Source organism: Pyrus communis, chromosome 13, assembly GCF_041283825.1.
Source record: "Pyrus communis isolate YQ-2024b chromosome 13, ASM4128382v1, whole genome shotgun sequence".
NCBI classification, from domain to species: Eukaryota; Viridiplantae; Streptophyta; class Magnoliopsida; order Rosales; family Rosaceae; genus Pyrus; species Pyrus communis.
In genome coordinates this window covers 15,680,420-15,691,754 of record NC_142577.1, presented here as the reverse complement: position 1 = coordinate 15,691,754, position 11,335 = coordinate 15,680,420, and the positions used below count along the sequence as shown (strand labels likewise).

Genomic DNA, 11,335 nt, shown 5'->3' with positions numbered 1-11,335 from the left:
CTTTGAGTTTGCTTTATCGGTCGTGTTCCAGGACTGACCGCAAGATGATGAACAGTGATGATAGGGTCCAAGCCGGGCATTTCTTTGTAGGTCCAAGCAAAGACGTCTTTGTACTCTAACAACAGCTGATAATACTCCTCTATCTCATCCGTACTTAATAATGCACTTACGAAGATAGGCTTTGGTTCCTTACTTGTACCTAAGTTGAGTTCCTTGAGATCATCGACCGTGGCTTGCCCCCCATCTTCGAGCTGTGGTGGTGCAGCAGTGACATCCTCCTCGGGGATTTCGTCTTCTTTACATTCTTGTGGAAAACATCTTGGACTTCCTTTTTAGTGTTGTCTTCTCGAGCTTGTTGGCATAAGGATTGTCTGGTGTGGATGATAGTACGCCTTCTTACTTTCAGTGGTCCCTTTGTGTCGACCTCTAGGATTGCTTGGCGCTTCATCCTTGAAGGAATCAAGCTTCGAACGTCGCCTTTTTCTGCTAACCCATCGAACTTTTCTTCCTTTGGTGTTGTCTTCCTCTTTCCAAAAGGCTTCTTATTATCTTCAAATCTTTCCAAAGCTGATCGTCGCAGAGGAGAGATAGCTGTGTTGCTTTGTTTCTTAGGTTTTAACAACCTTTCAAACAGAGCTTTGGGATGTTGGCGCGTTAAGCCTCTCGAAAACAGAGGTTCGGTCTTGACTACCAATGCGATTAAGCACTGAAATTTTGGAGCTTGAATGGCTCATCCTATCGAAGACCGACGTCCGAGGGGCGGGTTTAGGCTCTTTTTGGTCTTGTTCAATGCTCACGCTGATGTGTTGAGCGCTAGCTTTCTTCACTTTGCTTGAAATCTTCACGGGTGCATTTGGTGGGAAGCTAAGTCCAGCTTTGTTGTTCTCAACTCCGTAATCATGCCCCTTCAACTTCTTTTGAGCCTTAGTGAGGTCACGATCTTTGTCGTTGACGATGTTTGAAACCTTCTTTCCAAGATTTGAAGAGAAAGCAAAGTCATGCCCAGCCTTTGACATGAGTTCGTAGGTGTTTGGGTTAAAGCCTTCTTCAGTCTTCTTAGTTGGAAGAGAGCTTGGTTTCACTTTGACGCCATGTTGCGCCTCCAGACGGTTGTTGAGTCCGGTGGTTTGCAAGTTTTTCTCCTCCACAGTCTTTGTGAGCTTTGCGATTGCTTCATTCATCTGAGCTAGCTGCTCCTCGATGCTAAAGTGTGTTGGCAGACCTTCTTCGGGTGTGAGGGTCTTTTCTACCTTAGTGGCGATAGCTTTGCCTTTTGAGGGCTCTTCTATTTCTACTTCAACCATGTGACAGGCCACAGTAGTGCACTGTTGGAAAAAGTCATTCGGGAAGTACTCATGCAAGGAAACGGGAATGCGTGGCTCCTGCTCCGTAGGTTCCTCAGCATATGTTGTCTTATCATGCTTTATGTTTCTTTTAGGCTTCGCATTGTTGCGGCCGTGGTGATTTCTTCTTTGTTCCATCTTTGGCTGTATGACTCGTGGTCTTGGTTTCCTTGTCTTTTTATAGGTTACCAATATCCATCATTCTTCATCATCAGCATGTGCATCTTGGTCGCTTCCCTCCAATGATGGTTATGTAGGAGGTGCCGTGCAACTTGAGCATTCACGGGAATGGTCAGGTGTCGTTTGGAGAGGCACAGGATTAAACGATCCAAACGCAATTGTAGTGGTATGCGTTGCGGCCGTGTCCTCAAGGTCGAGCTCAATTTGCCCTTGTTGTGCTAGCTTCATGATAAGTTCTTTAAGAACGAAGCACTTGCCAACAAGATGGCTCACAATACGATGGTACTTGCAGTACCTAGGATCGTTTGTGCAATTCATTTCTTCAGGACGCTTGCATGCGGGTAGCTCAATCATCTTTTTTTCCAGCAAGTCATCTAACATGGCAGCCATATCAGAGTCAGGAAAAGGGTACGTTTTCTATTTCAACTCTCTCAAAGTGCTCTTGTATATGTCTTGGGTGCGAGAAGGCTCACTTGCCTTTATCTCCTTCGCTTTCTTCTTGGAGGAGATCTTGATGGGTGCTGAGGTGGTCTTGATGGGGGTAGTGTTGACGGTGAAAGCTTCCTTAGCGGGCTTCTTCCCAGTCTTGTCTACATTTGGGGCGAATACTTTGTCCTTCTTGAAGTTAGTAATCAGCTCATTTTTCCCGTGATTAGCGATACTCTGCTCCATGTCGTGGGAACGAGTTGCCAGCTCTTCGAATGTTCTTGGTTTTATGCCTTGGAGGATGTAATGTAAACCCCAGTGCATGCCTTGAACGCACATCTCAATAGCAGAGGTTTCAGAAAACCGATCTTTGCAATCCAGACTTAAAAAACGCCATCTATTTATGTAGTCGACGACAGGTTCATCTTTCCACTGTTTCGTACTGGTCAGCTCTAGCATGCTTACAGTATGACGAGTGCTGTAGAAGCGGTTGAGGAATTCCCTTTCTAGCTGGTCCGAACTGTTGATAGACTCGGGTTTGAGGTCGGTGTACCAATCAAAAGCGTTACTTTTCAGTGAACGCACGAACTATTTGACGAGGTAGTCTCCCTCTGTCCCAGCATTGTTGCAAGTTTCAATGAAATGGGCGACATGTTGCTTCGGGTTGCCTTTTCCATCGAACTGCATGAATTTTGGGGGCTGATAACCCCTTGGCATCTTTAAAGCATCAATCTTCTTGGAGTAGGGCTTTGAGTACAGTACAGAGTCATGTGAACTTTCTTTGTACTGTGTCTTGATAGTGCTTGCAATCATCTCCTGTAGTTGCTGGATAGAGAGAGATCCCATGAACGTCGTTGCTTAGTCTAGCTTCAGCTTCTCTTCGACTTTCTCTGCTGGAGGCTCCTCTTCTTCGTCGACTTCTTTCTTTACTAGGCTATCATTTGGGTCGACTTTCACATCAGGCCGCGCATCTAGTTGGTTGACGAGTGCGGCAATCTGCAAGTCCTTCTCTTCCACAGTCCGTGTGAGCTTTGCGATTGCTTCATTCATCTGAGCTAGCTGCTCCTCGATTGAAGTTGCTCCAGTGGTCATGACTTGCATGGTTGTACTGCCGCTCGAATCAACGTCGGAGAGTAGGGACTCTGAGTATTTCCTCGGGCTTTCCCCTCTTGATGCCCTTAGCGAGGCTAGGGTGATCACAGGCTCGTGCCTCAGGTGCTCTTGTTCCTTTGACAGAGTTAATGCAGGGGCGGAAGCCGCGGCAAAAAGAGCTCTTGCCTTACTTCGGGTTATGATGCCCGAAATATCACCACTTGCGACGATGATGTTCTTGTTCTTTGCTTTGATTGCAGGAATAACTTGATCCTTTCTTGATGCCATTTGCGTTTTTCGATGATTTGAGGATAGAGATGAGAGGTAGAGATGTCCCACCGGGCGTGCCAAATTTGTGAACACGAAAAATTCCTGAAAACAAGAGACAAGAATAACTTGTACAAAATAATATTTTTGTGTTTGATGATTTTGGGGTTACGATCTCTTTGTAATTTGGTCCTCTGATTCGATCTCCGTAAGATGTAGATTTGTTGATCCAAGGGCCGTCGAGGCTTGATCTTGGATGAACAGTTGTAAGTTTCTTCAAGGGCCTTCGTGGCTTTGATCTTGAAGGTTGATGGAAATTTCTTCAAGGGCCTTCAGGGCTTGATCTTAAATGTTGATGGATGAGCGGATCTTCAAGGGCTTTTGGGCTTGATCTTGAAGAACGGTTGGTTTTCTTCAAGGGCCGTCGAGGCTTGATCTTGAATGAACAGTTGGTTTTCTTCAAGGGCTTTTGGGCTTGATCTTGAAGAATGGGTGTATGGGTTTGTTGAAGTTGTTGATCCAAAGGGCCGTTGGGGCTTGATCTTAGGATGAACGGATGATGAATGATGAACACTTTCTTCAAGGGGCTGTCGGGGCTTGATCTTGAGTTGGTGGGAGTTCTTCAAGGGCCGTTGGGGCTTGATCTTGAAGGAGGATTTGACGAAGAACGAAGAGTGCTTTCTTGATCCTTCGGGATTTTCTTGAGAGCTTTAGAACTTTAAGGCTTCAAGGTTTTGGTGTGTGTAGGGAGTATTCTCTTCCATTTTGGGAGTAGAGAAATATATTTGTGAATTGGTGTCTCTTCCTCTTGATGGAGAAGCCTATTTATAGGCTTTGAGAGTGAATCACCACCATTCATTTTTTTGGTGAAGTTAGTGGATGATGTAGGTGAAGTGAGTAGAGGTTGTAGGTGAGGTAAATGGATGATGTAGGTGAAATGAGTGGAGGTTGTTGGTGAAGTGAGGGAATGATATAGGTGAAATAAGTGTTGTATTGGTTAACATTTATTTCACTGAAATTTCGATGTCTACACACTTATGAGAGCAAAATGAAAATTTTGAAGTACCAATAAAATAAAAAATAATAAAGCTGAGTAATTCTATTTGGACTTCACTTATCAATGTGATCAATAATTCTATGGAGGACTTGTTTGTATTAGATAGTTATCAATAATGTGATAAGTAAATGTGGCACAAACAGCAACACTCAGTATATTAACAGTTAATTATAATTAACGTCTACCAACAATCTGGCTTAATTTAAACATAAGACTCAGTCAGTACCACTAGTTTGAGTACTTATTGTATAACCAAAAAAGAAAAATATATATAAAGGAACCGAGAGCAATTAAGCAGCCCAGGTGTCCTGTTCTACATGGAAATTGAAGAACCACATGCAGCTGCTTTATCATACTATTGCCATGGCACTCCAAAACTTCAACAGCTCGCATGGTCCTTCTTCCAAACCATGGACACAAACAACGACGGCCAAATCAGCTCGTCCGAATTTTACGAATTCTTCAGCAAAGCGGCTACAATTGGATTGTCAACGACCCTAGCTTCTTCGAAAAACTGGATCGCAACCGCGATGGCGGCCCGGATTTTTCCAAAGTACTCGCCTTCTACTACATCATCAAGACAAGGAACATCTTGTGCCGAGGGTGTAGAGTTTACCTCTGCGGCTTGTATTTTACTTGTGTTGCCTGCTTTGATTTTGGACTTGATCATCAAGGAACATATGATCTATGTGCCGCCTGCTATCCCAATAGTAATTTCTATCACCACCGTACATACTTCTTGGATAACCATGTATTGCTGCGCTCCAAACGAGGCCTTCCTCGTGCTCCACCAGATCTCAACCTGGTAAGTGTAGACTATTAATCTTATTATTTGTACCATATTCACTGACAAATCTTTGCTGATGGATTACATCTTTAATAAGGGTGAGACATAGTGTCATTTTTAGAGTCAGTAAATGTGATCCAAATAGTAATTTAGTTGCATTTTATTGTGATCCTGTTCTACCATAGAGAAGAGGATGGTTTAAACCCCAGACCAGCAACGATATTTAGACAAATTTAATTTATGGACCACCTTGTAGATCCTAGATAGATTAGGGTCATAAATATGTTTTATAGATCTCATGTGTAGTAAAAACTAGTAATAGAGCCAGCGCGGTGCTGCGGCATTGTGTCTTGGTACTGTACAATTTTATTTACATTAAGTATAATGAGTGGTGTCAAGAAGAAGTGATATTTCATTAACGGCAACAATAAAAAAAGGTACCTGGTTTTAAAGATTAGAATTATAAAGTGATTCTCATAGGATGATTAATCAGACTTGCAATGTGGCCACGACTGTACAATTTTGTTAATTTGTAATTCAAACCTGCAACCAAAATGAAAAACAACAAAGACTGTTGTGGAATAGTACATGAGAGTCAAATATACAAAATTTTGATGCTCGTCTGCTTGTGTTGGCATTGGTTCAACTTTCAATCAGAGCAAATCGAAAGACAAATAGAGACATGGTCATTTTGATTTACGAAATTACCCAAATGGTCGAAAAGACGTTCTCTGTAAGCTTAACCATACAATGAAGAAGACGAATAGAGATTAGCTTTTTAAGCTGGTTGTTTTGTTTATAATTCTTATCTTTATACATGAGCAAGAAAAGGGTAATGATAAGAATAAATGATAAGAATAACATTTTTGATATATAGGATATTAATGCAACAGGTTGTTTATCTCCTTCTGCATCTCTCTCTCTCACATCGCATAACCCCCTTAAAATTTGTAGGTTCATCCTATATGCTCGAGTTTGAGCTTATAGTGATATTTTTATTCGTACTTCAAATTTTCATCATGCACTTTGTACTTTATATATTTTGAAAGAATAATACAATTTTTTGAAGTACCAATAAAATCAAAAATAATAAAGCTGAGTAATTCTATTTGGACTTCACTTATCAATGTGATCAATAATTCTATGGAGGACTTGTTTGTATTAGATAGTTATCAATAATGTGATAAGTAAATGTGACACAAACAGCAACACTCGTATATTAACAGTTAATTAGAATTAACGTCTACCAACAATCTGGCTTAATTTAAACATAAGACTCAGTCAGTACCACTAGTTTGAGTACTTATTGTATAACCAAAAAAGAAAAATATATATAAAGGAACCGAGAGCAATTAAGCAGCCCAGGTGTCCAGTTCTACATGGAAATTGAAGAACTACATGCAGCTGCTTTATCATACCATTGCCATGGCACTCCAAAACTTCAACAGCTCGCATGGTCCTTCTTCCAATCCATGGACACAAACAACGGCCGAATCGGCTCGTCCGAATTTTACGAATTCTTCAGCAAAGCGGCTACAATTGGATTGTCAACGACCCTAGCTTCTTCGAAAAACTGGATCGCAACCGCAAAGGCGGCCTGGATTTTTCCGAAGTACTCGCCTTCTACTACATCATCAAGACAAGGAACATCTTGTGCCGAGGGTGTAGAGTTTACCTCTGCGGCTTGTATTTTACTTGTGTTGCCTGCCTTGATTTTGGACTTGATCATCTATGTGCCGCCTGCTATCCCAATAGTAATTTCTATCACCACCATACATACTTCTTGGATAACCATGTATTGCTACGCTCCAAACGAGGCCTTCCTCGTGCTCCACCAGATCTCAACCTGGTAAGTGTAGACTATTAATCTTATTATTTGTACCATATTCACTGACAAATCTTTGCTGATGGATTACATCTTTATTAAGGGTGAGACATAGCGTCATTTTTAGAGTCAGTGAATGTGATCCAAATAGTAATTTAGTTGCATTTTATTGTGATCCTGTTCTACCCTAGAGAAGAGGATGGTTTAAACCCCAGACCAGCAACGATGTTTAGACAAATTTAATTTATGGACCACCTTGTAGATCATAAATATGTTTTATAGATCTCATGTGTAGTAAAAACTAGTAATAGTGCCCACGGTGCTGCGGCGTTGTGTCTTGGTACTGTACAATTTTATTTACATTGAGTATAATGAGTGGTGTCAAGAAGAAGTGAGATTTCATTAACGGCAACAATAAAAAAGGGTACCTGGTTTTAAAGATTAGAATTATAAAGTGATTCTCTTAGGATGATTAATCAGACTTACAATGTGGCCACGACTGTACAGTTTTGTTAATTTGTAATTCAAACCTGCAACCAAAATGAAAAACAACAAAGACTGTTGTGGAATAGTACATGAGAGTCAAATATACAAAATGTTGATGCTCGTCTGCTTGTGTTGGCATTGGTTTGACTTTCAATCAGAGCAAATCGTAAGACAAATAGAGACATGGTCATTTTGATTTACGAAGTTACCCAAATGGTTGATAAGACGTTCTCTGTAAGCTTAACCATACAATGAAGAAGGCGAATAGAGACTAGCTTTTTAAGCTGGTTGTTTTGTTTATAATTCTTATCTTTATACATGACCAAGAAAAGGGTAATGTATTCTTCAGGTTAGAGAGCATAATAAGAAAAAGAAGCAGAACCTCTGTGGAGAGCAATGTATTCTGCGGTATACCTGCAGCTAGGTTGTGTAATCAATTTTAGCTGTGAACATTGGTAAATTGAACGTGGCGAAGTTAACATAAAATTGCGTTTAGTGTTATGATATTTATCTAAACCTGTGGCGTAGAATTATGCATGAAAGGGTAAAATGATTGTGAAATTTCAAGTAAATCATTATTAAATGAGTACAACACGGTAAAAATGATTGGATTCAGATGGTTTAATTGAATCAAAGAACATGATAGGAACAGCAGAATTGTTTAATTTATCTAACTAACAAAGAAATGCTACAAAGATTGATGTAACAATTGTTTGATTGTTTAAATGTTCTTTGGCTTAATTAAGGCATCTGGAATGGGTACATCTTCGGAGACAGTGTGTTCACCAGTGCTTTTAGATGCCCAGGTTAATTTATTAGTGGGGAAATTGGTAATTGGACGTGCGTTTAGAGTAGATGAAATGAAGATAGTGCATGCATAAATTCGTAAAAGTCAATTCCCCTAAAGAGAAACATCAATGAAGATAGAATATAAGCATAAAACATTAATGAAAATAAAGTAAAAATTTCTGAGTACTTTGACATACTATTGGTAGTTATATTGATGTATCCACAGAAGAAGCAGAGCAGATGATTGATTCAACCATTCTATATCACTGCGTATCATTTCTTTGTCAGTTTTTATTTTTATTTTTTATCAATCAAATCTAAACCAATCTCAATGGAAAAAATACCAAACAACACTTATTGTCTCTGTACGTAATTTAATCAGTACGGTGCAATGACAAATCAAATGATCAAACAAAGCAAAAAAACTAAACTGATCACAGAATTTAATCAGCAGAGCAAAGTCAGTGACAGGAATTTTTAAATCACATGTGCTCACAGATAACCAATGATCTTGGTATTTGCAAATTGCGGATAAACTGATCTGGAAACCAAAGTTGTATTAGTTTTGTAACCTGCAAGTGAACAACAATCTGTCAGGCCAATACTATTATGTTTTTGCATTAATCCACATAAACAAGATAGACTGAAATGCATAGATTTAACAAATCAAACATACATCTAACCCACCTGAGATAAAACTCAAACATGTAAAAAAAAATGTGTCTTTCAAGGTAGCCGATATATGGATTTATCCATTGACGTTGAGTTTAAGACTGGAAGAGATTTTTGAACTCTGAAAAAGGATTAACACCAATCGATATGACAACCAACACAATCAGTGAACACAATAGTCGCACAGAATTCGCACAGCACTAAGTAACACACAAAAAAAAAAAAAAAAAAAAAAAGAAGACAACATAATGGATATAAGCAAGGGCCTCTTTAGCCGACTCACTTTGCAGCACACACATCCTAAGTTTAAGCATCTAAAACTGAAATTGCAATTTAACCATTCTACATCACCGCCCATCGTTTTTTTCTGAGTTTCTTTCAAATCAAACCTAAAGCAGCCGAAACCCCAAAAAAAAGTATGAAACAGAGTTTACTATCTCTCTATGCAACTTAATCCATGCGAAGCAATGGCAAATCAAATAAGCAAACGAAATGAAAACACCAAACTAATTATAGAAATTTAATTAGCAGAAAAAACTCAGTGAGAATGTCAATTTATAAATCACATGTACCCACAGATAAATAACGATCTTGGTATTTGTGAATTAAGGATAAGTTGATTTGGAATCACAATTCGTAGCATTAGTCTTCAGACCTGTAAGTGACCAACAATCTGTCATAGCAATACCATTTTGTTTTTCCACTAATCCACATGTATAAGACAGATGCAGATACACAGGTTTAACAAATCAAACAGACATCTAACCCATATGAGATAAAACCCAAACATGTCAAAAAAATTTGTGCCTTTCAACGCAGTCAACACATGGATTTGTTCATGTTAAATCACAATCTAAACTAATGTTTCCTCTCCTCCTCTCCTCCTCTCTGTGTTTGTAACCCCCTGCAGCATAAAACCGAGAAAAAACAGACCTTCACACAATCTCAACAACTCCTCCCATCTTTTTCCCAAACACTACGAATCCATTTAAATCCAATAATTATCAATCCATGTCCGAACCGAAAAAAAATAGAAGCGCAAAAACTTACCCAAAAAATTACAGCAGCGTTGCAAATGCCAACAAATCCAAGATTTGCCAACCAAAGAACGAAAATGCAAAATTCTCTTTTAACAGGGAAACCCCAAGAGAGCACCACAACTGGCAATAAAAAAAAACGATTAAGGTTTCATTGAAACAAAGGAAAAACCAAAAATAAAAACCGAAAGAAAATGATTACAGGGGCTCGTTCAAAAACATAAATGGGTTTTAGGAGTGAATTCAATTATCTAATTATATGTATTTATTTTTTTAATGCTCATTTTATAATTTCTAAAAATATTAAAAATCAATTAAAATCTTCTAATATTATGAATTTTCAACCCCAAAAAATATAATTAATATCTTATAACAAAAAAATAATATATTGACATAAATCTATCTGCAAATCATTTTACCCTAACTCAAGTAACAAATATATGAATGTATATCATACATATAAATAAGATATGAAAATTAACTAAAAGGTAGAAAAAAAACATAATATATCTACAAGCAAGACAATGAATCTTACTTGATTATAAAAAAGAATCTGTCATACAGGTAGATAAATATAATTAACCTATGATATAGGTTGATTATAAAAATAAAAACTAAAATCTATAAATGGGGTTTAAAATGGGATAAAGAACAAGAAAGAACAAAATAAATAAATAATCAAAGAGATAATTAGGAAGAAATTTGATTTTTATAATAAATCTTATCATTTAAGAGGTAATTATTGATAAATAAAATAATAAGATTTAAGGAATTGGACTTATTTTAATAAATTAAAATTAGACTATTCCTACTATTGGCTTGAAAAATTAGACCTATATCAATTTCTCCATGATTTGATTATAAAATATACATTGGCTGAATCACACTTGTTCCACAGCGGGATGGAAAGACGCCAAAATCCTAGCCACAACCCAGAAATCCAAAACGGAAAAAAAGGGGCAAACATCAGGAATTCATTACCCTCGATCTCAAATGTCGAAACCTTCGGAACACAAAAAAAACCCAAGTCTAAATAGATGCATAACGGCTGGGCAACCACAAAAATCAGCAACCCTTTCTGCGAAACAAAGAACAGAGACCACAGAGAAGCAGAGGATTGGAAGAAAGAACGGGCAAAACGAAAAGACCAAAGCCGAAATCAGGAAAGGCAACGAAAGAACAGAACCCTAACTCGTTAAGAAGACTCCCGAAGTCAAGAGAATAAGGATGACCAACGCATGGAAAACAGGGGCAAAAGCATCTCTCCGGCGCAAGAACCAAGGGAGACAAACGGAAAGAAAATAGAGAAGCGAGGGCATTTTTGTTCGGACACTGGTGATCTACAGTGTCGGATGAAGCTCACGTTTAGTATAT

General features: G+C 38.6%; 1 long non-coding RNA gene and 1 pseudogene across 3 annotated transcripts; one reads left to right on the top strand and one right to left on the bottom strand.

The window, feature by feature from the left end:
• The first annotated feature begins 4,523 nt into the window (after nt 1-4,523).
• Nucleotides 4,524-7,506, top strand: LOC137737484 (uncharacterized; annotated as a pseudogene).
• Nucleotides 7,507-7,815: 309 nt separating this feature from the next.
• LOC148691833 (uncharacterized) lies at nt 7,816-10,177 on the bottom strand. 3 transcript variants are annotated; one of them, XR_015954827.1, is made up of 4 exons: nt 9,975-10,177; nt 9,501-9,579; nt 8,940-9,045; nt 7,816-8,824 (listed from the first exon to the last, which is right to left on the bottom strand). It is a non-coding gene; the product is annotated as an uncharacterized LOC148691833 (long non-coding RNA). The 3 variants fall into 3 exon arrangements; XR_015954828.1 differs by lacking the exon at nt 8,940-9,045 and having other exon boundaries at nt 9,497-9,579; XR_015954829.1 differs by lacking the exon at nt 8,940-9,045.
• Nucleotides 10,178-11,335: the final 1,158 nt, after the last annotated feature.